Source organism: Chiroxiphia lanceolata, chromosome Z (assembly GCF_009829145.1).
Source record: "Chiroxiphia lanceolata isolate bChiLan1 chromosome Z, bChiLan1.pri, whole genome shotgun sequence".
Taxonomy (NCBI): domain Eukaryota; kingdom Metazoa; phylum Chordata; class Aves; order Passeriformes; family Pipridae; genus Chiroxiphia; species Chiroxiphia lanceolata.
The window spans coordinates 63,059,997-63,085,983 of record NC_045671.1 but is presented as its reverse complement, the minus strand read 5'-3'; positions in this window follow the sequence as shown (position 1 = coordinate 63,085,983).

The window sequence follows — 25,987 nt, the reverse complement described above, 5'->3', positions numbered from 1 at the left end:
GATAGACTACTGTGTTCACTTGGTTTTTTAAAAATCCCTTTAGCTCTGGAGTTGATGCATCTAAAGTACTGTTGCAGCCTTCTAGCAGTTATAGGTAAAGGATCTGCATAGCCTCATTTAATTTCTTTACTTCAGAGATCTGCATACTTTTATCAACTCCATTACTTTAGGGGCTGTGATTGGATTTCACTTCCTGCACACGAAATCAGTGTCAGCTGTTATTCTTTGTATATATTTGTTAAACTCAGTCTGATCCATATGGGGCTATGAGGCAGAGACATAATAGGTATATTACAGCTTACCACAGAAAGACTAAAGGACCTCAGATCTGGAATGATTGTTCAGATAAAGACAACTAAGGTCGTATTTTTACTGCAGTGCTTTTAAAGGCTGATATAATCGATGTAAGCCTCTACAGCCTACCCCTCCAAGTGTTAGGAATGGTAAGCGATACAGAACTTTCTCACGCTGAACTGATGTCTTTTTTCCCCTTAGTGCCCCACTGCTCCCCTCCCTTCAATATAATACCAGTGAGTTTGTGGATGATGCTGGGTTAGCATCTCTGGAAAAATATGGGTTTTGTCTAGGAAATAGGCATAGCAAAGACAGAGAGAGAAACTGCAGAGTAGATTCTACAACACACATAATTTTTCCTGAGCACCTTTTTTTTTTTTTTTTTTTTTTTTACCAAAAGAAGCTTAGGTCCAGGTATCATTGGCTTCCTAGCAAGGATTTCTGCTCTACTACTGGACTCCTAAATGGCTTGCTGACAAGTCACCAAAGCTTGCAAACACTTTTTGTAGTTTTACTTCTATTACATCTTCAATAATATGAAAATTGCTGGATTTTTAAGATAATTAATGTGTCAGATAAAATATTATTTCCAACTAACTTTCCTGAAATTCTTCTGATGCACATACATTGCCCAGCTCTGTTTGTTACCCTTTTCTGCCATCTGACTAGACTAACTTTCCTCCCATCCCATGCTTCCTGCTGAGCAAGTACAAGGATCATAAGCCTAGTCACATCTGATGGGCCTTCATGAGAGACTGGTGGTATGCAACACTTTCAAAACAGAAGTTAGGAACTCCCTTTCTTTTTCTGTGGCAAAATTAAAGAAATGGGATGTTATCTTACTCTGTGTGCTACTACTAGGAATAACTGAAACATGGTGGGACAATGCAGATGACTGAAGGATCACAATAGGGGGCTACAGGATGTTTAGTAAAGACAGGCAGTGAGGAAGAGTAGGAAGAGACATGCTCTATGTCATTAAGTAAAACCTGGAATGCATAGAAGTCAACTCTGGTGATTGTGGAAGCCCTATCAAATGCTCCCGGGTTAAGATCAGAGCAGTAGTCTTCAAGAGAGATCTTACAGGAGGTATCTGTTATTGACCTCAAAACCAAGATGATAAGGCCAACAAAGCAATATTTAGGTCACTTCAGTATGCTTCAGATCAACACAATCTGATTTTTATGGGCACCTTCATTTACCCAGACATTTATTGGAAGAACAGTGGAGCAGCTCACATGTCATGAAGTTCCTGGAACACATAGAAGCCTGATTATTCATTAAAAAAAAGGAGGGACTGGAAAGGAGGGACTGCTGGACTTGTTACTCACAAACCAAGAAGACCTGCTTTCTAATATCTTGGCTAGTGATAGTCTTGGCTGCAGTGATTACAACATTGTGGAGCTTGAGCACATTGAAGGTTTTAGATTTTAGAAGACCAAACTTGAGCTAGCTCAGAGCTCAGTTGGGAGAAATTTCCTGGAAAGACACCATGGAAGACAAAGGACCTGGTGAGTGCTGTGCATTTTTCAAGAGGTTCAGCAGGACAGGTGAATTACCCAGTCACCAACAATGCTGAAAAGACAGATGTTCTCAACACTTTCTTCATTCTGTCTTTACCACCACTGTTGGGCCCCAAGCCTTGGTACAAAATATCCAGGTTGATGCAAACACAAACCCGTGGCCAGTGAAGAAATAGTGGGCATATGAACTATTATAGGAGCTGAAAATATCCACCTGAAGGCGTTAAGAGAGCTGGCTGACGTCATTGCAAGGACTATCTCCACAATCCTTGAGAAGTTGTGGAGATCAAAGGACATCCCAGAAGTCCAGAAGAAGGTCAATATCATTCCCATCTACAAGATAGGCTTAAAGGAAGATCCAGGAAATTATAGGCATATCAGTCTTACTTCAGCCCCTGGGAAAGTTATGCAACAAGTCCTCCTGGGAGCTGTCACAAGTCAGACGAAGGACATGAATGTGAAAATCCAAGACAGACCTGACTTCTAAGACAAAGTAACATGCTCAGTTGATGTGGGGCGAGCAGTGGACATTGTCCATCTGGATTTCTCCAAGGCTTTCCATACAGTTTCCCACAGCTTCCACCATGAGAAACCGATGTGTGACAATGTAGACAAGTGGTCTGTGGGGTGGGTGGGGAACTGACTGATGGGCTGCATCCAGCTCCTTTTCAAGCTGGTGACTTGTCACAAACGGAATCCTCCCAGGATAAATATTAGGCCCAAAGCTGTTGATTACCTTCATAAGGGATCTGGACAATGGGATCAAATGTACCCTGATGAAGTCTGCTGATGATACCAAACTGAGTGGGGAAATAGGTGCTTTCAAAGAGAGAGCCATCCTGCAGGAAGACCTGTATGAGCTGGAAGAGTGGACCAACAAGAACCTTATAAAGTTCAACAAGACAAACATAAGGTCTTGTACCTGGGAAAACATAATCCAAGAGTGCAGCACAGACTGGGATCTATGGAGAAGGGGAAGATCTCTGTGGAAAGTGACCCAGAGGTCCGGGGGGACATCAAACTCAGTGTGAATGAACTGTGAGCTCCTGTGGCAAAGAGAGCCAATGGGATGCTGTACTGCATCACCTACAGAGGTAAAGAGGCCATTATCCCACTCCACTCAGTGCTTGTCAGGCCACACCTGGAATACTGTGCTCAGTTTTGGTCCCCGGTATTTGAGAAGGCTGGAGGGAGTCCAGACAAGGGCCATAAAGATGATCCAAGGACTGGGAAACCTGCCACGTGAGGAAAGGCTGAGAGAGCTGAGTTTATTCAGTGTTGGGAAAAGAAGGCTCAGGGGACACCTTGTCACCATGTTCCGTATTTAAAGGGTGGCTACAAAGAAGATGGAAACTCCCTTTTTGGAGGGAGTCAAATGGAAAAGACAAGGAATAATGGATACAAGTTACTCCTGAGGAGGTTCTAATTGGATACAGAGGAAAATTTTTCACAATGAGAACAATCAACCATTGTAATTATCTCCTCCACAGGGAAATGTCTACCAACACTGGACACTTTTAAGATTCAGCTGGACAGCGTGCTGGGCCACCTTGTCTAGACTGTGCTTTTGCCAAGGAAGGTTGGACCAGATGATCCTTGAGATCCCTTCCTAACCTATATTCTATGATTAAGCACATTTCCTAGTCATTTGGAGCCATCTTAAACATGTAACAGTCTAGAACAATGTTCTCACAACCATGGTTTATCAAGTCCTGAGATTCATTAAATAGAATTCAATATTCATTATACAACTGAAACCAGTCATTTGTATTCTGCAAATATGATTTGTTTTGATTTTAAAATGAAGATTTATAAAGGATGTGCTGTGGTTGAGAGAGATGTGTGAAAAGTCAGATTACAAAGTTTACATATCACAAAACTGTGTAGGTCACAGAAAAACTTTACACAGTCCACCAAAGCCTGGCAACCAGATAGGACAATGACAAATGAACCACAATGCTGAGAAATATAGGGTAGCATATATCAGGAGCAATTTTCACACGTATATTGCAAAATATGAAATGAGTTTTCACTATTCAGGAAGATGTACTGGGTACAACTGAGTATGCAGTGCACAATGCTTCAAGTATATTATAAAAGTATGGAAATGTTTACCAATTACAATGCTTCATCACCTGTCCTGAGAAAAGTGCAGAAAAGGGATTTGTTAATGTTTGGTCATTTATCAGTTAATTACAAAGGAAGAAATCTCAGTTTATTTTCCTGAAACAAACTCTTTCCCTAGTCTGCCACATGGTTGTACTGGCTGACCTGTTCAGGACTGGCAGAACAAGGAAGCAGTGGGAGCCTCTCTTCTGTGGCTTCCCTGGAGCTACCCTTATTGCAGAGCCTGCAGAGACTACGATGATATCTTAATCCATCCAGCTCTCAAGTTAGACCCCATTTCAGCATATGAATGGCTTTGAATGGCTAACTCAGCTCATCCTAATTGTAGAAACCACACTGTTATATTTTTATTTGTATGTTTCCAGCTCTAGGACACGGACAACACCATGTATCTTACTTACCTTCCCATAGCCTCTATACGTTGATATAGAACACATTTAGATTACTCTTTGATTCTTTTTTCATAAAAATGTGATGAAATTAACTATTTCTGTCATACTACGAAGGTTTTTGTTATTACCATTTTTTTTTGGCACACATAAGAGAATGCATCATGCATGCCAGCACCCATGGTTTGCTTTTGCAGCTGTGAGGTAAGCTGAAAAGGGATGATGCATACTTCTTTTCTTTGTTAAAGAGTAAATTGTATTTTAGAAAATTTGTTCTGATGTTATGGTTTAAAATGTCAAAAGTGGAGATATTCCCAATCAAAACTGAAAGTAAAAGGTAAAGGAGTTGGGTTGTGAAGGTTATAATATGCTATCTGTCATACCACCAAACACCAGAACCCTTTTCCAGTCCTGCAGTTCCTCTCCATTTTGGTCAGATATTCAACAGTGCAAGCACAGCAAACTATTGAAATAATACTTTTTTACTTCAGGGTGGAAAAGAAAAGACTTCTAGTTATCCCTTTAGCTGCTGATATATTGATGAATAAGTTAGGGCTACTAATCTGATAAAGGGACCCAGAAATGAGACTGATGAGATCGAAGGGGAGTGGTTTTTCAGGAAGGCTCATAATTTCTGAGCCTTGTTAAGATGTCTGAGTGAACACGGGGAGAGAAAAAAATCATTTTATGTGGAAACCTGGAGCAGTATTACTGGTTTCTGACACTGCTAGTTACATCTGTTGTCATTGCTGATTCCCAGATGTGGAATGCAACCTGTGGCAGAGGCATCAACAAGAGAAAAGCAAAGAAAGTACCTGACAAACAACTGAGGCAAGAGATAAAGAAGCTGAGACATACAATGAAGCTGACTCCTGCTTTTACCTCCATTTGTTGATTCATCCTTTCTTAGGACTGAGGTTACTACCTTCAAATAGTTCAGCTTAGTCTTGCAATCCTTGGATTTTCACCACTGCAGGGTACAGTGTGAGCTCTGTCTAGCAATGCAGGCATCCTCAGATGAAGGAGGTATCTGCCAAAGGCTTTCTGCTATCCTGACCACTGCCTGACTGCTACAAGGCCTGCAGAAGATTAAATGCCAGTCAGTCTGGTGATACTCCTGAGACGGCATAAGCAAAAGCAATCACACTCACAGACTTTTTTGCCTACCTTTCCTTCTGTTTCTGACGCCGGAAATAAGCAGCAGTAAATCCCAACCAAGTGTTTCACCTGAGGGACGTAACTGGCATGCTGGCTGGAGAAAACAGTTCTGCAGCAGAAGGCTCCGTGTTACCAGTTAAGAGCAAATCAAGTGTCAAACAAAAAGGTGCCTGAGCAGCATTGGTTAATTACTTACTGAACAGCATCTGCAAAGACTGCTGCCCTGTATTCACTTTCTGGGCCGAGAAGTCTTGTAGAGCTTGAGCAGTTGCATCTCTACTGCAGGGTAGATGTGCTCTGTGTTATATCCTAACTGCATTCCAAACCCCAAGTAGAAAGAAACCTGAGTACACACCTGAGAGGAAGCCAGGCTGTACAAGCTTTGTAAAGCCCCTAGGGAGTTCCCTACCCCTGAAGGTCAGGGGACTGGGCTGTGAGTTGTCTCCTACAGAACTCATACTGAAAAATGCTTATAGCAAAAGCACTTGATATTAACTTCTTTTACTTGAGTTAAACTAGAAAGGGGTAAAAAAGCCAAGGACTTAGTTGGGCTATAAAGTGTCAGAATTTAAGTTTCAGTGCATCTTTGTTCAATCCCCAAAAGACAACAATTTTAAGGCTATAGACTCACAGACACATATAAACAAAACATATTCCTTAAAAAATTAATAAACATAAATAAAATGCTCTTTTCTGGAACACGAATAATTGCATAAGTTACTTGTTCTCCTCCCAGTGGTGTTACCAATGGTCCTGTTCTGAAAAAGCTCAAATGCTGCTTGTTGGTGTGAGGAGAGATATTCTATTGTTCGATCTTCTTTTAAACTTCACAGTCCTGTCCTGAGAGATAGCACTGCCAAAATACCTCCTTCCTTCGGATTTTTTAAAGCTACTGCATTTTAAACTTTTCAAGATAAGAATTTTGTAATAAAGAGAGCTGCAATGTCTTCTCTAGAGAGAATGGAAGCTGGATTTCTCTAACCTGCATTGTGAATCATTTTAGTTTAAACTGGCCTGTGGGCTTAAATAAATAGCTGTATTGATTTGCCTCCTTTCAAAACAAGCTGCATTGTTTCACAGTAAGGCATGCCCCAGTCTTGTTCTCTTATCTCTTGTCAAAGCCTGAGAGTACACTACTGCAGAACAGACTGTTCAGAATACTGCAGAAGAAAAAATTGGTTATTGATGATATCTTGGGCTTGTTTTGTGCCATCGAATTAGAGAGAACCATGCTTGAAATCACAACCTTTGTTCAACTTTAGGTAGCATGAAAGAAAACTGCACTTCAGGTACTTCAGGATAAGTATTAACCTTTGGACAGTCAGACAAGGTCAAACCAATTTGGAAGAAATAGCTAACAATAATAAGAAATATCTAAAGGTCAGTTACCTCACCTTTACATTATTGGGTAAGGTACTAATAACAGCAGCAATACAGATGTGCTGTTTAAAGGGGTTTATTTGTACCAGAATTGAAGAGATTTCTCTTGTTTTGGCTTAGAGCTGTCTGGGACTTTAAGGGGAAAAAAAATACCACTTGGATGAGATATATTGGGCTACAATTCTGAAAGTATTTTCCATTTATTGTCCATGAAAGAATTTTAAAAGTATGAACTAAGTCACAAAAGACTATTTGGCTTTAGGAAATATGCAGTTTTAGGAAAAAAAACCAAAACAAACCACAAAACCAAACCACCAATCACAAAACCACCAAAACTGGGTTCCTTGTGGTCCTTTCGCAGTTCCATTTACTTTTCAGGTTTGTATTTTCAAAGTTCTCGAATTTTCAAAAATTTTCTTTAACTGAAGTCGGTGCACTTTGCACCTTAAAAATTGTAGAAATATTAAGAAATGTGGAAAATTTGCAATACAGCTGATTTCAATTCCACTACAGGTAATTGAAAGAAATTACTAAGTGAATCATACGAAAATATGATCCAAGAGCAATTATGAGATGTAAAAGATCATCCACATGTCTAAGATTTTAAAATTCTAGGACTTTGTCACTATGGCTATTAAATCAACCCCAGGATATTCACATCAGCATAATAAGTTTTCTGGAGAGTAAATCATTTGTCTCTATAGGAGAAGAATGATATTCACAGGTGCACATTCTGTGGACATGTTTGTATGTTTGAATGACCTTTTTTGCTGCTGTTTCTCACTTAATCACAGAAAATCTTCATAGCAGGGATAAGATACTATATGTCAGGCTATGAACTAAATACAGAATGGTATCATGCTGCTACTTGGATCAGTCAGAGATCCATAAGATACTCCTAAAGGTATGATACTGATTTCAACTTTTTGGCTAGCTAGCAATATTATTCTTTCTGTGGGTGTAATGTCAGGTAGCCATGACCTTGGGAGAAGAAATCTGTATGTAAATAGCTTAAAGGACAGACACCAAAACAAACAAATAAATACATTAATTATGAATTCAATTACACAGTTGCTTATGTAAGGTATAGAGGGGAATGTAAATTGAATTGTTGTTCCTTGTCTATCTTTACATGAAACAAGTCACAATGCTTATGTTGTTTGCCCTAGATCTCTTTCCAGCAGGCAGTCCTGAAACATGAAGGCACAGTGAGAAGCTGGGACACTTAGTATCCGGAAAGCTCCTGTGAACCTTGACCACAAGTTTCATATTATTGACAGGACTTTTTTCAGCAGCCAGTTTGTTGTTTTGCTGGTTAGAGAGTTTAAGGAATATGCTGAAATAAATTCATTGTCCTGTTGGAGGTAGCAAGGTAATTTTTTCCCTTTCCCACAAGACTTCAAGTATTCCTGTCTTTTGTGATGCACTACAGCAGGTCTCTCCATCTGTTTGGCGAGACCCTTGATGTTTGAAACAACCTGCAAATTTGCATAATTTTTTTGATTTGTGGTTGTAATAAAATTAAAATAATCCCTCATGCTCAGTGCAATCCCAGTGATCTCTGAGGATTGCGGACTACCCGTAGAGAACTGTTAAAAATAGGGAACTGATAAAGAGTAGCCTGTTTTGCCATTGCCTCAGCTCCATCGAAAAGACTTGGGGTTAGACAACAGTTGCAAAAACAGGATGTTTAGTTAACCACAACTTACTGGTTTTGTGTGCCAGAGAAGGTGTAGCATGTGAATGTCACGTGGATAGCAACACTTCAGCCTACAGACTTTAAGCGCATTATGTGAACGTGGTGTGAACACGAGTGCCTGCCTGCAGTAAACGCCTGTAGTGGTTTGGACCTTGTTTTCCCCCAGAGGCTAAGAAAATGGTAAATCCCCAAGGGGTGGAAACCCCTGGAAGTTTTGAAGTTTTGTCCAATGGGTGCTCCTGCGAAATGTAAACATACCACAAGCAAATGGAAGAGTTGTAGTTTTTTGGTTGTAGAAGAAGTGGTCATGTTGTAGGAGCCATGAGGAGAGGGCAGGAGCCCTCTGGGGGGCCTCTGCCCCCACCCCAGCCCCAGTTGGGGGCTACAGAGCCTTGGAACAGCGTTAAGCTGGACTATGTGTCTGTAGCTGTGAGCTGGGGGATGTTTTCCCACCATGAGTGAGCAGAGACAGAGCAGAAGCGGCGGCAGCGTCCAGAGGTTATGGTTAAGAGCCAAGAGATAACTGTAGAAGCAGCGAAACAGCATGCAGCCAAGGAAGACTCAGAGTTGCTCGAGCCGAGATAGAGAGCTGGCAGCAGAGAGACAGAGTTTTTGGGGTAAGAGCTGAACCAGACCCCCCCCAAAACCCTTGGAGACCCCTCCTAGAGAAGAGGAGTAGATGGACTCCTATTTGAGAGGAGTCCTGGAGTACAGCAGTACCGGAGAGAGAGGAGCTGAGAAGCTCAAAAGCGTCCTGAAGCTGGACCGGGACGGCCAGATGGAATGCAGGGAGAGTTGACCTTGGCCCCCCCGTTGCTGCTGACAAGCCTGGCAGCCTGAGACGGAGCACAGGAGCTCTGGTAGAACTCTTGAGCCAAAGGCTTGCAACTGAATGCTGCCCAAGATGTTCTGACTCAGGGGTGAACCCCTGAGGAAGGGACTTTCATGAAGATGCCCCTGCATTTCGTGATATACCTGTGGTGAAGCGAGTCTTGTTCCTGCTGGCAGTCCACAGGTGAGACCTTTGCTTGGACCGAAGGAGAGCCGAGGGGCTTGGAGACCCCTTTGTGTGTATTGAAAAGGGATCCAGCTACAACAACCAGTTGCAACTGCTGCATGGAAGACAGATGAGGAGAACCTGCTGCCTTAGAAGATACTGCTGTTCAGAGACTGGAAAGGGATCTGTCCTTCTTCCCACCTGGACTTTTATTTGGAGGGGAGAAGAGATCTGATCCATTGTAAATACATATATCATGGTAGAGATAGTTGTGATCGTGTGTATAATGTATTATAATATTTATTTGTATAGCCATTGTAATATATTCCCTTTTCCCCATTCTGAGTCTGGTGTGTTTTTGTCTGGGAAACCCATCTCACGTTAGGTTGAGATGTGGAAGGGGGCTTAGACTAGGGAATTAGGATTTTGGAGAAATCTCAAACCATGACAACGCCATTGCTGGCTGACTACATGGCAAGCATGCTGCCATCACCTGTCTCAAAGCGTGCCACTCAGACTCTATAGAGGTAAGTTCCCAATGTGCTCAGATGGAGATCTCCCCCTCTGATGGACAGAGGAGGGACCGCATGGGACGCTGCTGGATGGTGGTGACTATCCTTTACTTTCTGTAATTACTCTTTGCTTTTTCCTACTTTTTTCTCCTCTTTAATAGAGAATAAAAGTGAATTACTGTTTTGGTTACCAACATCTGACCTCGTTTGTGTCTTAATCTCTCTTCAGGTATATTCGAACTTTTCTGCTTTCCGCACTTGCGTATTGAGACAAAATTTGCCTCTCCGCACTCTGTGGATTGGAACATCACCCTGCAAGAGGTGATCAGCATGAGTCCTCTTCTGATTGTTTCCTGACTCGGATAGTAACAGCCCCATGAGGATGAAGACAGCTGCCTCTCTGCAGCAGCTGGAGTCAGACTAGAAAATGAGAGGGAGGAAAGACAAACACGTTGCTGTCAGCAGCCAGACTTCACTAGGACAAAAATTTTATTTCTGGACAAATTCTTTATGTCCACACTTGACTTTACCAGGTAATCAAGTGCAAAAGCAAACACACAGATCAGTGACTATCTACAGGCCGGGAAGAAGAGAGATTTTCTCTGCATGGGCATGATTTTGCACTCCAGCAGATCAACACTGCCTCAGAAGACGAAGTAGAGGGTTACGCTGAATCACAGAAATGTTAGAAGGTTATAAACACTATGAGAAGGAATAGTTAGAGTCAGATCTCAGCCTCTGTAGTAGCACCTAGACTCAGCAATCAGGCAGCAAGGGCTAGCGATACGAATTTCATATCAACCTTTAGCTAATGCAGATAAGAACCCAAAGCATTTGGTATTGATTTGAATACAAATAGGAACAGGCCTAGAGAAACAGCTATGAAATCACCTTACGTCTTACTGGGATGAAAAAAGCTTAAATTTAACACAGGAAGATAAAGAAAAGTCACCAGCCTTTATTTGACTGTGGAAGAATGACTCATTTCTAGCTCAATTAAAATAATAAATAATGTTACAGTTGGATAAGAAAGAGGCCAGTGGTCTGGTAAGCTATTTAACACCAGTTTTCATGCACTCCACTGAGCCGGCAATAGAAAATTCAGACTTTAACTCTGTGTAATGACTGTTCTCAGAGGGTATCACCAAAAAAAAATGAAATTCTAGTGCACTTTAGCAGAGGAAATAAGTAATAACTCAACATCAAACAGGAAACTATTTATAAAATGACTAAATGAAAATGGATGGCTTAGACATAAAGAGAGGGCCTGTTTAATGGGTTGGTGGCTGTATTGTGTTTTTCTAGACTGAAGATCTTTTCTTGTCCAAACCAGCAGAGGATTCCAGTTTTATGGAATTAAGGTGTCCAAGATAAAAATGAAAGTTAAAAGTATTGAATTAGCTGCAATACTGACTGCCAGAGAATGAGAGACTACAAGCTAATCAAACAGAACAATTTACATTCTATTTTTTATCTACATGCCAAAATGCAAAGAGTTTTTTTCTCTGTTCCATAGACAGGGAAATTGAGGCATAAACAAATCAAGGGATTTGTCCAGAGAAATATTATTACAAAAGACTTGTACTCAAATCTCCAACAGCAGGGACAGTTCTGGAAAGGGAAGAACAATATGTGAAAAAAAAAAAATTTTAAAACCAAGGTAGCTGAAAATTAAAGATGTAGCTACTTTGTTCAGATCTTATGTATGCAGTTGTTAGTTGGATAGGCTAGAGGAAACTGAGCAAAGCAACAGATACTGTATAGAATTGATACATGTACATCTTTTCTTACTCTATTTGTTCTCAGCAGTGGAAATCATAGTGATGTATATTACCGATACTTTTTGGAAGAGAAAAGGTGGCTAAAACTTTTGCAAAGACTCCTTCCTCTGTAATACCAGATATGTTCGTAACAGTTAGAACCATCTTTTTGCATCAGAGAAGAGGTCTGCAGATATAAAACCAGAAAAAGGTGTTTTTATGTGTATACTCTGGAAATATTTGCCATGAGAAATGAATTCTTTTCTCAAAGTTGAGGCAGCAAAGAGGCATATTATTTTTCAATACTGTCATGGTGACAGCCATCTTTTCAGGTTCTCACATAATCCCAAGAAATACTGAATGTTCTCTTCGCTGGCTCCAGCCAACCAGTTACTGTTCTTCCTCCGATTTAGCAAAGTCACGAAAGCCTCAAGCTATTGTCTTCTGTTTCTACTTTAGAATCCTCATCCATCTATTTTAGTGTCCAACTATATTGAAAGCAGACCTCTCTTAGCATAGTAGATACCCACTTTTCAGTTACAAAAGTTGCAAGTGGTTGTACAAATGATAATTCTAGTGTTCTTATGCAATTATGCAGAAGCTGATGGTACCAGATCGTGGTTTCCCAGTTGGCATCTAAGCCCCACATCGCCACTCAGTCACTTCCACACCAGCAGGATCAGGGAGAGAATTGGAAAGGTAAAAGGTAGAAACGTCTCATTTTGAGATAAAAACAGTTTAATAGGGAAACCAAAAGCCACACACACAAACAAAGAAAAAAAAGAATCGCTTCACTGCTTCCCATGAGCAGGCAGGTGTTCAGCCATCTCCAAGAGAGCAGGGCCCTATCACACGTTAACGGTGACTTGGGAAGACAAACAGCATCACTTTGAATACCTCCCCATTTTTTACTGCTTCCCCCCAACTTATGTACTGATCACGATGTCATATAGTCTGGAATAACCCTTTGGTCAGTTTGGGTAACCTGCCCTGGCTGTGTCTCCTCCCATCTCCCATGCATCCCCAACCTCCTTGCTAGTACAGCGGTATGGAAAGCAGAAAAGGCCTTGGCTCCATGTAAGCAAAGCAAAACCAAAGACATCTCTATTATCAACACTGTGTTCCTCTCAAATCCAAAATACATCCCCATACTAACGGCTCTGAAGAAAGTTAACTCCACTCCAGCCAAAATCAGCATACACCATTGTATCAACTTTCTGACTGTAAAATTATGACTCTCCTAAGAGAATAAAGTCATACCTTATCAGACTTTACAGCTTACAGCTACATGACAGCTTAGCCTAAATTTACCATTATAGAGCGGTGCCTTCAGATATCTTCTGTGGCCCTGTTCAGAGTTCAGCTAAAGCAGCCTGAAACCTTGCTCCATTTTATGATTGAGTTGATCACACTGAAGTAAAAATAAAAAATAAAGGGGCAGAGGGAGAGAAGAGTGCTGTGTTGATTTTAGTATCGGTGGAACCTTTATTACAGTGAGAAATTGCAAGAGTTCCTTGAACTGAAGGAAGGCTCTATGATAATAAGGGCTTTAAGAACAGTTTAATGTAACAGAATTAAAGCCACACTGTTATCAGAAACCTTCTCAAATGTGAAAAGCAGATCCAAAACCACCCACTTTAAGATTTGATCTGAATTCTGACCTGTACTTTTTGTTATTTATTAGACTAGGAATTATGAAACACTGTAAAATGAGTACAATAATTTTTCTGTCCCCTTCTGGCAAAGTATGGCCTTTCCTGCTGTAGTTGTAGCTACAGACCCTAGAATTAGAAAATAAGAAAGCAAGAAATGTTTTGACATTTAAATGTTATTTCATATATTCTGGATTGACAACATGGACAGGCAGACAATTGTATTTTGAAGCCGTAACTATTAAAATTATTACAAAGTCTTGAAAGAAGTTCTATGTCAAGAATAAAGAACACCATGCTGCTGTTTCTCGAGAAAAACACTTTTGAAAATTTTGAAGCTTTGAAAACATAATTCCCCCCTCTCTGGGTTTTAGTTGCTTGGGTGGGTAGGCAGGTTTTATGGTGTTTTACTTTTTCCTGTGAGAAAGCCAGTCACCATTAGCTTTCATGATCCCCCCCTCTTCCTGCACCTTCTTGTTGCTCTTGTTAGTGCACAATGACAGGTTTATATGTTCATATCACTACTTATCACTACAGCAGTTGGCTGAGGTATGTCCCTAACTCTGCCTGGCTGCTTGGCACCTCAAAATTGCTACTGGAAGCCTCAACATTAAAACATAATATCAGTTTGAGGTTTGAAGGCAAGAGGCCTCTTCAGGATTGCATGCCAAAGTGTTCTTCCAAGCTCATCTGTGAACAGGCCAAAGTCGAATCTCCTGAAGCCCAGGGTTGTGGTCATTCTTTTTTACCCTGAACTGTCCTCTCAAGAACACTGAACACTGTGTCCCATGGTTCCTGCTGACTTAACAGTTGCCCTATCTACCACATCTCCAAACAGGTCTTCAGAGTTTTTAAGTTTGAGGTACAGAAGTACATTTTCCCTTGTTGACTCCATGATCACTTGTCATGGAGTCAGGGATCTGCTGTCAGTATACTCCAGAAACCTACTTTGACCAGCTGTGTTGTCACTCCAGAAGACACTGGAGTGGTTCAGGTCCTCCAGGAAAACCAGAGCCTTCAGACCTGAAGCTCTGCCAAGATGAGTTTGAAGAAGATCTCATCCATTTTCTTCTTGACCAGATGGTCTGCAGCAGAGACTCAAGACAACATGACTCATGTCGATCTGCATTAATCTTCACACACAGGCTCTGAGCTGGTTCTTCATTAATCCTAAATTAGAACTCCATACATCTCAGTTGCTCTCTCACACAAAGAGCGTTCCCCCTCCTCACAGTCCCATCCCGGGTTTCCTAAAGCACCTGTATCCATATATGTCAGTTCACCACTTGTGCAAGCTATCCCACCATATCTTCATGATCTCCGTAAGTTCACAGGCCTGCAGCTGTATGCAGACTTCTAATTCTTCCTGCCTTTTCCCTTTGCTGCATACATTAGTAAAGGCACTTCAGACAGACACAATCTGTTGAAAAAGGTGCTTTTTCTCCGCTTCTTCAGTTGGATCCTGCCTCTTCCAAGCAGCAGTTAATCTCAAAGATCATGGTCACAGAAGTCAAAACCCCATTGCAAACACCAGGTGCACAATCAACTGTTGACTTACTAGAACTAAACCATCCTCCTCAGGTCCTTCCCCCTCTCCAGCAGGATCAAGGGAACACCAGCTGATCCACCATGCCCTTGATCACTGCCTATAGAGCCCTGTAGTCACACTTGATACTTCCCAGGTTATCCCTGGAAGTATCACTGGGGGAAAACCAATAGACAGTCATAATCTTGAGAGCTGCACCATCCCCAGCAGCCTCTTCCAAAAACAAATCCACAGCAAGCAGCAGATCTCCCTAGATGACAAAACAGGCAGACAGATGGGGACCTCTGTCCTCTGCAGCAAGGAGTCTCCTGCTGCTATGACATGCAGCTTCTTCTTGATGCTCCTGAGCAGCTCAGGCTCAGCCACTGAAGATGCACATTGGATGGCACTTACAGCTCCTAATCAGTTACAAGGGTAGTGAACCTTTCCATAACTGCATGTTTTCAGAGGGAGCAGGAACTTGCAACTTTCATCATAGTTGGAATTTTCACTTTCCAACTTCATAGTCAGAGACTCTTTCTGCCCTTCTGCTATAGCTGGAGGGCTGGGCTTTTGAAACTATGGGCACTCGGAGGAGACTCAGTCAGTCTCTTCCTTGTCCTTACTGATGCTCTGCACGTTGCTGACCTCTTCCCCCCTCTTCACTTGGTGACAAAGCTCCTCAGCAGCTGCTGACCTCCTCCAGGCCAGAAGATCCTGTGTCTCAGCCGTAGCAAGAGGGTTGACTCTCTGTAATCAGGGGTCAGCTAGCACAAAGGCTGCAAGCATCCTTTCTGACATAGTCCATTAGAATACACTATGTGTTACTCTGTTGTTACCTTAGCTTTATTTCTATCTTTATCTGGCTGCAGGTGGAGCCTTTCAGTTCTTCAGAGGGATGCTAAGAATACTCCAGTCATCCCATACAAAGTGACCGGAAGCTCAAGAAGGTCTCAAGAGGATCTCAAAGAAGTGGAGTACAAAAACTGCAGTGCAAACTGCTGCATCTGTCTGGGACATTTGATCTCTAGTCAAGTTATGACCATTGGGATCTGTGAAGACACTCCACCACCAGGAAGTCCCCCCCTTAGATCCAAGTGGTGAGAAGGGGTAGAATGCCTGAAACCATGTCCCTTTGGACCTAGCTCACTTTTCTTTAATATGTATGAAACACTCTATGGCATCCTGAAAAATGTACTTTCTGCACTCAAAGCAAAGTAAACAATGCATTTACAATAATCAGGTCACACAAAGCTTACGTGGAAGAGAAGGGTAAGGATACACCCTGGATTTAGCCAATGAATTGACTACAGCTTGAAAGATACACATCATAACGACATAAAAACCAATCAGGGTTCCCAGTTGACTGACATTTAGGAGCAGTGTTCTTATAGGGCTATTTAGATTTTGGTATATTACAGGGACTGACATTACACTTATCAACATAAGGCTCATAACACAAAATAAAAGGCTTAATATCCACTGTCATCATGTTCCCAGACAAGTCTGCACTTTGCAAATGGGTTTGCTTACATAGATCCAACTCCAAGACCTAATCCTGAACATTTGCAGACAGGACTATATTCTTTGTTTTCACTGCTGCACTATTTTCCCCGCTGCATCTGGGAATAAAAGGTTCATGGGAAGGTTATGGCACTGTCTGTAAGTCATCACTGCAAATTCAGTAGTAACTCACAGGTTCCAAGGACGGAAGGGTAGATGGGGTATACCCATGTGGAGACAGCACAGCAGGTTTTGATCTTTTTTTAATTCACTTCCAATACCTTCCAGGTTTAATTTATTTCATTTCATTTATTTGTGGGAACAGATATTATTTGAAAAGTCTTCCAATTTTACCATTACTTCATGAGCAGATGTAGTGTGGAGCTGGATTTTTTTTAGATGTGCTTGCTCTCAATTTCATATACTACTCCTGAACTGGCTGATATCAGCCAGAGGTCCTGCACCTCCACCTCTCAAGTCATTTGATATCATCAAACAAAACAGACAACAGACTCCCAAAGACTTTCTTTCAGTGCTGTGACTTAGAAACAAGGCAGTTAAAAGCCTCGGAGAAAGGCAGGCAGTACTTTTTGTGTGCAAAAGCACAGGGAATGCAGAAAGATTATGTGATCCATTGTAAAAAACTGGAATTTCTTAAAAGGTGTTTCTGTAATTTGCATCTACTCTTTGAAATCCTAATGGAAAATTGAATGTAAGACATTGGAGCACAGCCCACCAAACATACAGATATTATGTTGTACTGGGTTTGGACTTGGTATCCTATGAGTACTCTGAAATTGTTGAAAATTTCAAACTACGAAATGTGTCCAAATACTACTCCTAAAAATCTGAATTAATTCAGATTCTGAGTAAGCAATAAACATGAACAACCATATTCTGCTCAAGAGCTATGAAACAGAAAGTTATTGCTGCACTACACATGAAATTAAATAAAGTTATCTTTCAAATACAATGGACTCCTATAGGCAAGAGCTTATTCCTCTACTGGTCAATAACAACATGTGAAGATTTAATTATTAGTTTATGCTATTTTAGTATTTATACACATACATGCATCTATTTATATTTATTTCAAGTATATTTATTTGTTTGTATAACTGAGATTAAAAAAAATCATCACTATTTGTTTGATGAACATCCCTGGTCTTCTGAAATGTATTCAGAATGACTTCACAGCTTTGGCATTAACACATAGTATTGATTATAATTTTCTCTTTGTGAAGTGAGAAGTTAAATCATGGCAAGAGTTTTCTACTTCTGTTGGAAGATCCTTTGACCTCTCTCTGTGTCTACAGGTATATATACTGGAACCCAGCCAGTCCTGGTTTTGATCTTTGATTTTCTGTCAACATACAGCATGGGCTCCTGCAAACTATCATACTCTTACTCAACCTGTGTCTAGAATCTGTGGATAATGATAATTAGCTCTTTTATGCACATCATTTAAGTGAGAAAAAGAATTAAAAATGTTAAGATTTATGTAATGCCACTTACAAAATACATTATGTCAGGGAAATATATTCCTACATCTTTCTTAATTTATTTATCAGGCAGAGATTGGGAAAATAAACATGAGTTTATAGACTGTACATATTGAAAATAGCACAGCCTCCCATTTGCAGTCTCTATGTTGCTCTTTTTCCTTTTTCAATAAGAATTTCATTTCTATATTCAGATTGACATTTTGAATCAGAAGATTATAAGATTTTCACTGTATGGGAAAAATTAAGTGATTGACTATCTCAACATTTTCATTTTACAAATACAAAATGTAGATTTCACAGATAAAGCACTAAAAGCACTGTTGAATCTAAGTAGTATTTTCTTTCTACATTTTCAAAACAGGAAGGAAAATTAACTGCAGGTTTGTGTGGCACACAAGTGAGCACAAATAAGGAATATATATTGTTGTCTCCTGAATAGACTTGTCATATTACTATTCAAAGCTTTTGTCTAGTGACAGTGGAATATCAAAAAGATACTGAAAAATACAGCAAAACTCTATTGTGCCATGAGATCTAATCTTTGTCTGCATGTAATTGCCTTATTAAAAGATTTCCAAGCTTCCTCTTTCCGTGATTCTGAAGGAACTCAAAAAAACTTGTGTTTTTTAAAAAAATAGCTAAAGCTTCTGAAACTCCAGTCCCTGTGATATGACAATACTGTGTAACTTAAACTGATAATAAAACTACAGCCCTCTAGTACTATTGCAATGGTAAAGATGCTTCCAGTGCTGCAATTATCATCAAAGGTAGGAATGGCACTTTGCCACCTTCCCCCCTCACCCCATCTCCTCTGTGAGTCTCATGGGCAGTGCTGCAGGAGCTGTGTATGTAAACTTGACAGTCCCATTTATTTTGTAATATGTGTTATGTGGCACCTCATATTCTGACTGCTGCTTTGTCCCTGTCTGCCACAGCTCACAGAGCACAGATAGGACAGGACTCCCCAAATTTCTCAACTACTCCCCAGCTTCCTGCAGTGTCACAACCCAGAAGCAGAAGAGAAGTAATTGCACCTTTCTGTTGCCAACATCCATTACAAATTGTCAGCTTTCATAAATAGTATGACTGGATGAAACATTTCTTTCTGCCCTTCAACCTGTTTCCTTTTATTTATTGTGATGGTTTACCTTTTGATTGTATGGAAGGCATGGGATTGCTACCCTTAGCAACCAAAATGACTGCTTTTTTTTATCTGCAGATAAGGCAGCAAGGTATAATGCAAGTTTCCATACGCAGAGCTGTGTTAATTCAACTCATGTTTGGCCTGGACACACCGTTCTATTTAGCCAAGAGAGTAAAAGCCAGTTTAGTTGTTCTCGCTGTCCTAGGTGTTATTTCAGAAACAGCAGTTGCTTTACAGCTTTGCCTTCTGCACTTGATTTTCAACTTCAGAACATAAAAGCATTGTTTTGGCAGTGGTCACATATAGAAATTGTGGCATTATTATAGAATCTAGCCTGGGAACATTTTACTCCTTGATAACTATATTTTCCCTTTAAGATAATCAAGACAAACTAGATAAAGACTTGTGAATACCTAATCCCATGATTTAACAAGACAGTGAACATCTACTTCCAGGATCACAAATATGTACCCATGACTCAAACACGATGAAATTTGAAAATTAAACATAAACGTCTAATCATTAAACGTGGTTAATCATTTAAACTTCCTGCCATCCCATTCAAACTAAAATGATACAGGTATTTTTTTGTTCCAAAATTTTTTCCTTGTATTTTTAATATAACGAAATGCAAGCTGAGCCAAATGTCTAATTCACACAATGAGAACTGGGTAAACAAAAGAGATTAAACGTAGGTGCAATGGCATATCTTATTGCATATAGATGATGTGAAATTTGAAGTGCTTTTAAAAAAACCTGATAATCTTACTTTAAATTTGATACCTAAAATCTACTTTTAATTAGTATCATTAAGAGGAAGTTGAATAAAATATAATCGTAGATGTTATTTATAAGTCATGCAACCTACACTAGCAAAGGTGCCTTTTTATGGCAAGAAATTGAATAAACTGTAATGAAAAGTTCATAGATATATTTTTCTTTATTTGCATTCCATGTGACTGTGCCATTTGTAGACTACCAAAACATATAAAAGTCTACCAACAGTAACCAGCAGCTATGTAAGCTGCATAAAGAATGGGTGCTTTAAAGCAAAGTTTTCATGGGCAATGCAGTTTTCTCATGTCAAGGTAGAAGACGAAAAAAACATTCCTGTGGAAAAGAGTTTGAATCTTTTTGCTACTAAGCTGGAGCAGGTCTGGATGTGATTTATCCATATTTTTTTGCAATAACAGATATTGGCTGTTGTGAGGAAAGTGTGATTGCTCTGCTTTTCAGCCCAAGTCTTTGATATACAATGATAAGAAAATCCTTCATTAAGGGTCATTTTCTATGTAAAACTGGTATGAATTTTACAAAACTAAAAGAATAAAATAAAATTTCTCTCTCATATTTCATCCATGCATGTTTCCACCATGTGCTTCTCTGACAGAAGTATCAGGTGTTGCTTGGGGAGCATCATCACTCAGGTGTTTTCTATTGGAAAGAAGAAAAAAACTCTACTTATAAAACAATTTAGAAATTATGCAGGTTTGATTCATGATACTTTGATATCAGAGTGTTATTATCTCTGTTAAATCAAGACATGGTGTATATGATGAAATGGAGAATAAATGAAATCTGCAGAATTTGTCTTTCTACAAATCCATCACTCACAGTAGTAAAGATCAGTTCCAATTACTTTCTTTTGAGTAATTACCAATATGCAGAAATAAAAATGTCCGTTGAGATCATAACAAATTAACAAATCCTCTGGAAATTGCAGGGGTCTGACACTGCAACAAATTTCCTGGGAAACTTGCAGAAACTAGAAAGTCTAGAAAAAAGGACAGTTCCCAGGCCTTTAGACTGATTGTCCTTCAGGGTGTAGCCCCAAAATGGGAAGAGAAATGAAGAATTTCAAAAGTTTGGATTTTTCTTTGAAATGGAATAAAATCTTTTTTCTTCCTTTTTTTTTTTTTTTTAATAATAACCAAACATTCATCACTCACCTTTTTGCACTGACACAACAGATATATGATAAGAACACAGCCAAAAATCAAAGTCCCAGAGCTGTCAGTGGACCAGTGCCAGTGTCAGTGAACAGTAAAACTGGCAAGAACTTTGTCTGAGAAAAGTAACCAGAACACATACAAGCAGTCTGGACAAAAAAAAAAAGAAATTGGTTTTACTGTGTAATGATGAGGCAGTAAGGTCAAAAAACCCCCAAAACTCCTGAGCTCAAAGTCCTGACTTCTGGTCATGATTCTGCTCTGTTCTGACATGACTAAGGACAAGTCAATATTCATGGTACTATCTTGGTACTGTTCAACCCTTTTGCAGAAGAATTTGTCAAAACTTGTGGTCAGAGTCTTTGCTGCCAGACCAGGAAAACTGAATACCAGGAAGCAAATAAGTGAATGAAAGGTCTCTCTTTTTTATTATTTTATTATACTTTATTTTTATCATATTCATATAGCAGCCATCTCTCCAACAACTATAATTATCACCCAGGCAGATATGATATGCTTGGGGACAAATAACTGACATTTAAATATCTCATCTTCTATCATCAGAAATTTACTGACTTTCATTACCATTAAAAATAGTAATAATATAGTGCTAGCCTTTAGCTGTCATTTAACATTTTAGAGACCACCTTCCTCATTTACAAAGTTGTGTTGTTGAATATTCCTTACTCGCTTTTGAAAGATTGCCCTCTTTTTCCTACAGCAAGTTAACGCAGATTTTTTTTTTCTGTAGAGGAAAAACTACACCGAGAAAAGATGAAAGTCCTTTGGTTTACATTTATTCATCCAACCCTCAGGAATATACAGCTGTAGAAAAGCAAATTAACAAACTGCTTTGTCAACCTATGCGACCAGGAGAGCAAAAGTCTAAGATTTGCTAAGCCAAAGTCCTGAACAGCAACCAACATAGAAAACAAGTCTATTTTCAAGTGGCAAAAAATCTTTTATGCTGAAAAAGCTGAAGGTTTGACCCTCAGCCGGTGTAAACCGGGTAACCAATGCCTGAGAAAGCCAAGTTCTGATGCAGAGCATGAGCACAGGGAAGGGAAGAAGGTAAGAAGAGGTGCAAGTGATGGAGTACAGCAGCTGCTCACATGCAGGGCATCCACTGGTATCTGGGAACCTTTGAGAAAACTTTTACATTTTCATTTATCGGTGGTTTTTGAAGAGAAAGTTAGGAGTGAGTGCCCCTGGAGTTTCCTGGTCACAGAACTGTTATTTCTACAGTCTTAACCTATTGATGTGAGCAGGTGGGTGTCCATGTACAAAGATGAAGTATTAAAATAATAAAAAAGGTACAGGTCTTCTTTTTTCTCAGTGCGGGAAGGCATGTCGAATGGCAACAGCTTGAAGTACTACACTTGGATAAAACTATATTTAAACAGTAAAAATGCTCACTTGATTCTAGTATCTAAAAATTTAGAACAATCATTCATATTGCAGCACCTGGGGAAAGCAATGATGATTCACTTCCACGTATTTTACATCTGTCACCTTGTTAACCCCTGTCAATTCCAAATTTTATTATTTTCCTTACATCCTTTTTGTGTCCCTGCAGCTTACAGTTTGATGCACTGCGTCTTGACTTTGAAAGGACTGTCAGCTTTTCGGAGCGGACATAATGTGTTTCTCTGTGCTTAATGTAGATCATGTTTTCAAGATGGGTGCACATAGCAGAGATGTGCCCCTCTTCATCGTACCATATTTAGGAATTTCAAACTATGTTCACCGCTACTGCAGTGGCTCAAGTAAACTTTGGTTACTCGAGATTCAGCTTTGAAATCTCCCTTTTAATAACTTTATTTAAGAACACATCAAACATCAGCTTGCGTGTAGCAGGTGTCAGAGTATCACAAGTATTTCAAAGTACCAACTGTAAATACATAGACTTTTCTTTAATAGATTTAGGATGAATCTAACAGCACCAGAGAAGTGGCCTGAAATAAGCTCAGCTCCACAGGAGGTGGATGTTAAAGTTTTTGTTTTGGGGGGACACAGAGCCATGGTAATTCTGAACGTTTCTCAGATGCAAACTGTAAAAGCAGAGAGTTTATATCTGTGATATGAATGAAAGGATAGATCTGGAAAGTCATATAAAATCAAATCTGTAGGAGCAGCCACTGCCTAAATGGGTTTAGAGTCTGACTTTCAAAGGTCATATAGACCTACAGAATCTGCAGGTATTCAGGGCTTTGGAAAAATAATGACCTCTGAGCTTCAAGTCAGAAATAACCATAAAAGAGAGGACAAACACTCAACAACGGATCAAAAATGTGAGCCCAACTAGGTATTTCACAGTTTCAAGTAAAAAAATACTAAGTCTCTCTGGTACACTGCAATGCTTGATTTGTGAGAAAGTGCATCTTTATGACCCTCTAAGAAAGAAGTAAGACTAATAAATAACGTTGGAGGGTTTTCCATCAATTATAGTGCATTCTTTCAGGCTACAGAGATAACTAGAGGATATTTCCTATAGTCAGCAAAGGTTTCTTGGCATCTATTCAGCTATGTTAAGGGAGATTGCAGGTTTGTTTTATTATCCATCTTGTGTTATTCTTTCAGGATTTAATGTCTGACTTGTTACATGGTTTTGAAACAGGGATATATATACCAGAAGTATTTTACTAGTATAACATATGGTGAGGATACAGTTTTAATTTTAATCCTTATTTTTTCCCATGCTAATGATTTTTTTGTTGAATATGATTGAAACTATATTTATTCAAAACTATAACCTATTGGGATACTGAATGTTGTACAAATTCATGAAGCTGTAACTAAGACCAGAGTGACACAATCGCGTAGAAAGTGGTGTAAAAAAACCCTTCTGTCTCTAATGGGTACATTTCTACAATATTTCTCAAATAAGCATGGAGTTTTGAATTGACAGAGAGGTTGCTCGCCAACTCTAAATATGTCAAAATGTAAATTCAGACACATTTAAATAAATATGATTTTTAGTATCTGTTTCAAGTTACCATCACCAGTTTGGATGTCAGCAACAACATATGAGCCAAAATAAAAACAGTGGGTAGAATAAAATCGGTGCAAACAGATTGGCATCTACCAACTTGCAGATGCTGTAGTTTGCTAACTATCCGAATATTTTGTAGAACATGGCACATATTCAACGTAAACTTTTTTTTAAAAAGACAAACAAACAAACAAAATGCAGAGCATAATGAAAGACCAAAAAACATGTAGTCCATATCTCTCCTACTGTTCAGAAGTCTCTTTCTTCTACAGGGACATCAAGACATTTATCTTTTAGAGAGAGTAAAAACTATCTCTAAAGCTACCTCTTTATGTGCACCTTGAGTTGTTCTGCAAAAGACCAGAAGCTTTCAAAGATACTACTGGTTGCATCCTACAGTTAATATTAAAGCAATATCAAGAGTAGAGAAAGAGGAATTTCTAAAGGTATGACTTTTCTGGATTATATCTAAACATGGCTACAGCCCTTAATGAAGTCATTTTGAGCTGTTCAGATCTGCCCATTACAGGAGGAGCTCTGAATGACTTTGGTAGATTAAGCTGTTTCATTTAAGAGCAGTCATAAATCTACTAAAATACACAATCAGCACAGTAAATAAAGAGGGCATCCACACTGCTCTTTAGCCCTTATGTCCTTAACCTCTCAACCTTTGGTGAATTATGACCAAATCCTCATGGAAGAATTTTCCTAGGAATTACTATCCTCAATCAAGCGAGCAAAAGCAGCAGCTGATTCATTCCTCACATTGTGTGCACCACCCGTTCTACAGCATGGAATGACAGAAGACGAAGTAAACTGCTGAAGTGAAATCACATCTCTGCAGGGTTTGCACATTCACAGGGTTAAATCTATATTTACACTGGGTCCTTTGTAAAAGGCTGAGTTAAGTTTCATTGCTCCAGGGAAATAAATACCACTACGGAAATTGAAAGACAGCAGTTGTCCACAGTGTACTCATTCAAATCTTAAGAAGGAAACCATAATTTCTGAAACAGACTAATATTATTTCATCTTCAGAATACATAAAGCAACATAAGTGATTGAAATGGGATCAATTCAGGGTTTTTTTGGATTCCAACATAACTTTATTGAAAAGTTGATGGACTAGGATTATTGTACCGCTTCAACCTTTGTTCCAACAATGAGACAGTATAAAATGCATCAGCTGAAGCAATGAAGTGCTAAAGACAACAGAGGAGAAATACATATTTCATGCTGTATCAAAAAAAAACACCAAGTATTTTTTATTTTTTTCTCTTGATAAGGACATTGACATTTGATCATCATTTATAATACACATGCATATGTGTATTATGTGTACAAAGAAATCATAAATCAACAGGAAACTGTGTAGGATGCCGGAAATCATCTTAAGTGTAATTAACAAGAACCTCTTCAGAGTAATAAAAGAAAGATAAATATTGAACAGCACACTCTAAACCACACCCTAAAACTGAACTCTGTAAGAACAGGTGCTCTCTGCCATATACTTTAAACACGCACAAGAACTGGGGCTCCGCTGAGGGATAGAGAAGGAAACTCTGGGAAAGCGACCCATTGCAGAACTTGTCCCATGTCTGAGTATTCCAGACTGACCAGCAAAAGCAATTCTGCATGTGCTCCTTACTTATGCAGAACTCATGCATTTGGTCCTGTTCTGTTTCATAAAATTTCTTAGCTGAACTGGAGAATTAAGAGGATTATTAGAACGCAACAATTCAAAATTCAACCTGCATCCTTCCACTCTTTTTGATATTAAATTCTGAAATAATTCTGATATTGTTAGTGGCTGTTTACTTTAAATTTGTAGAAAATTTAGAAATTTTTTATTATTATTACTTTTATTATCTGCTTTCC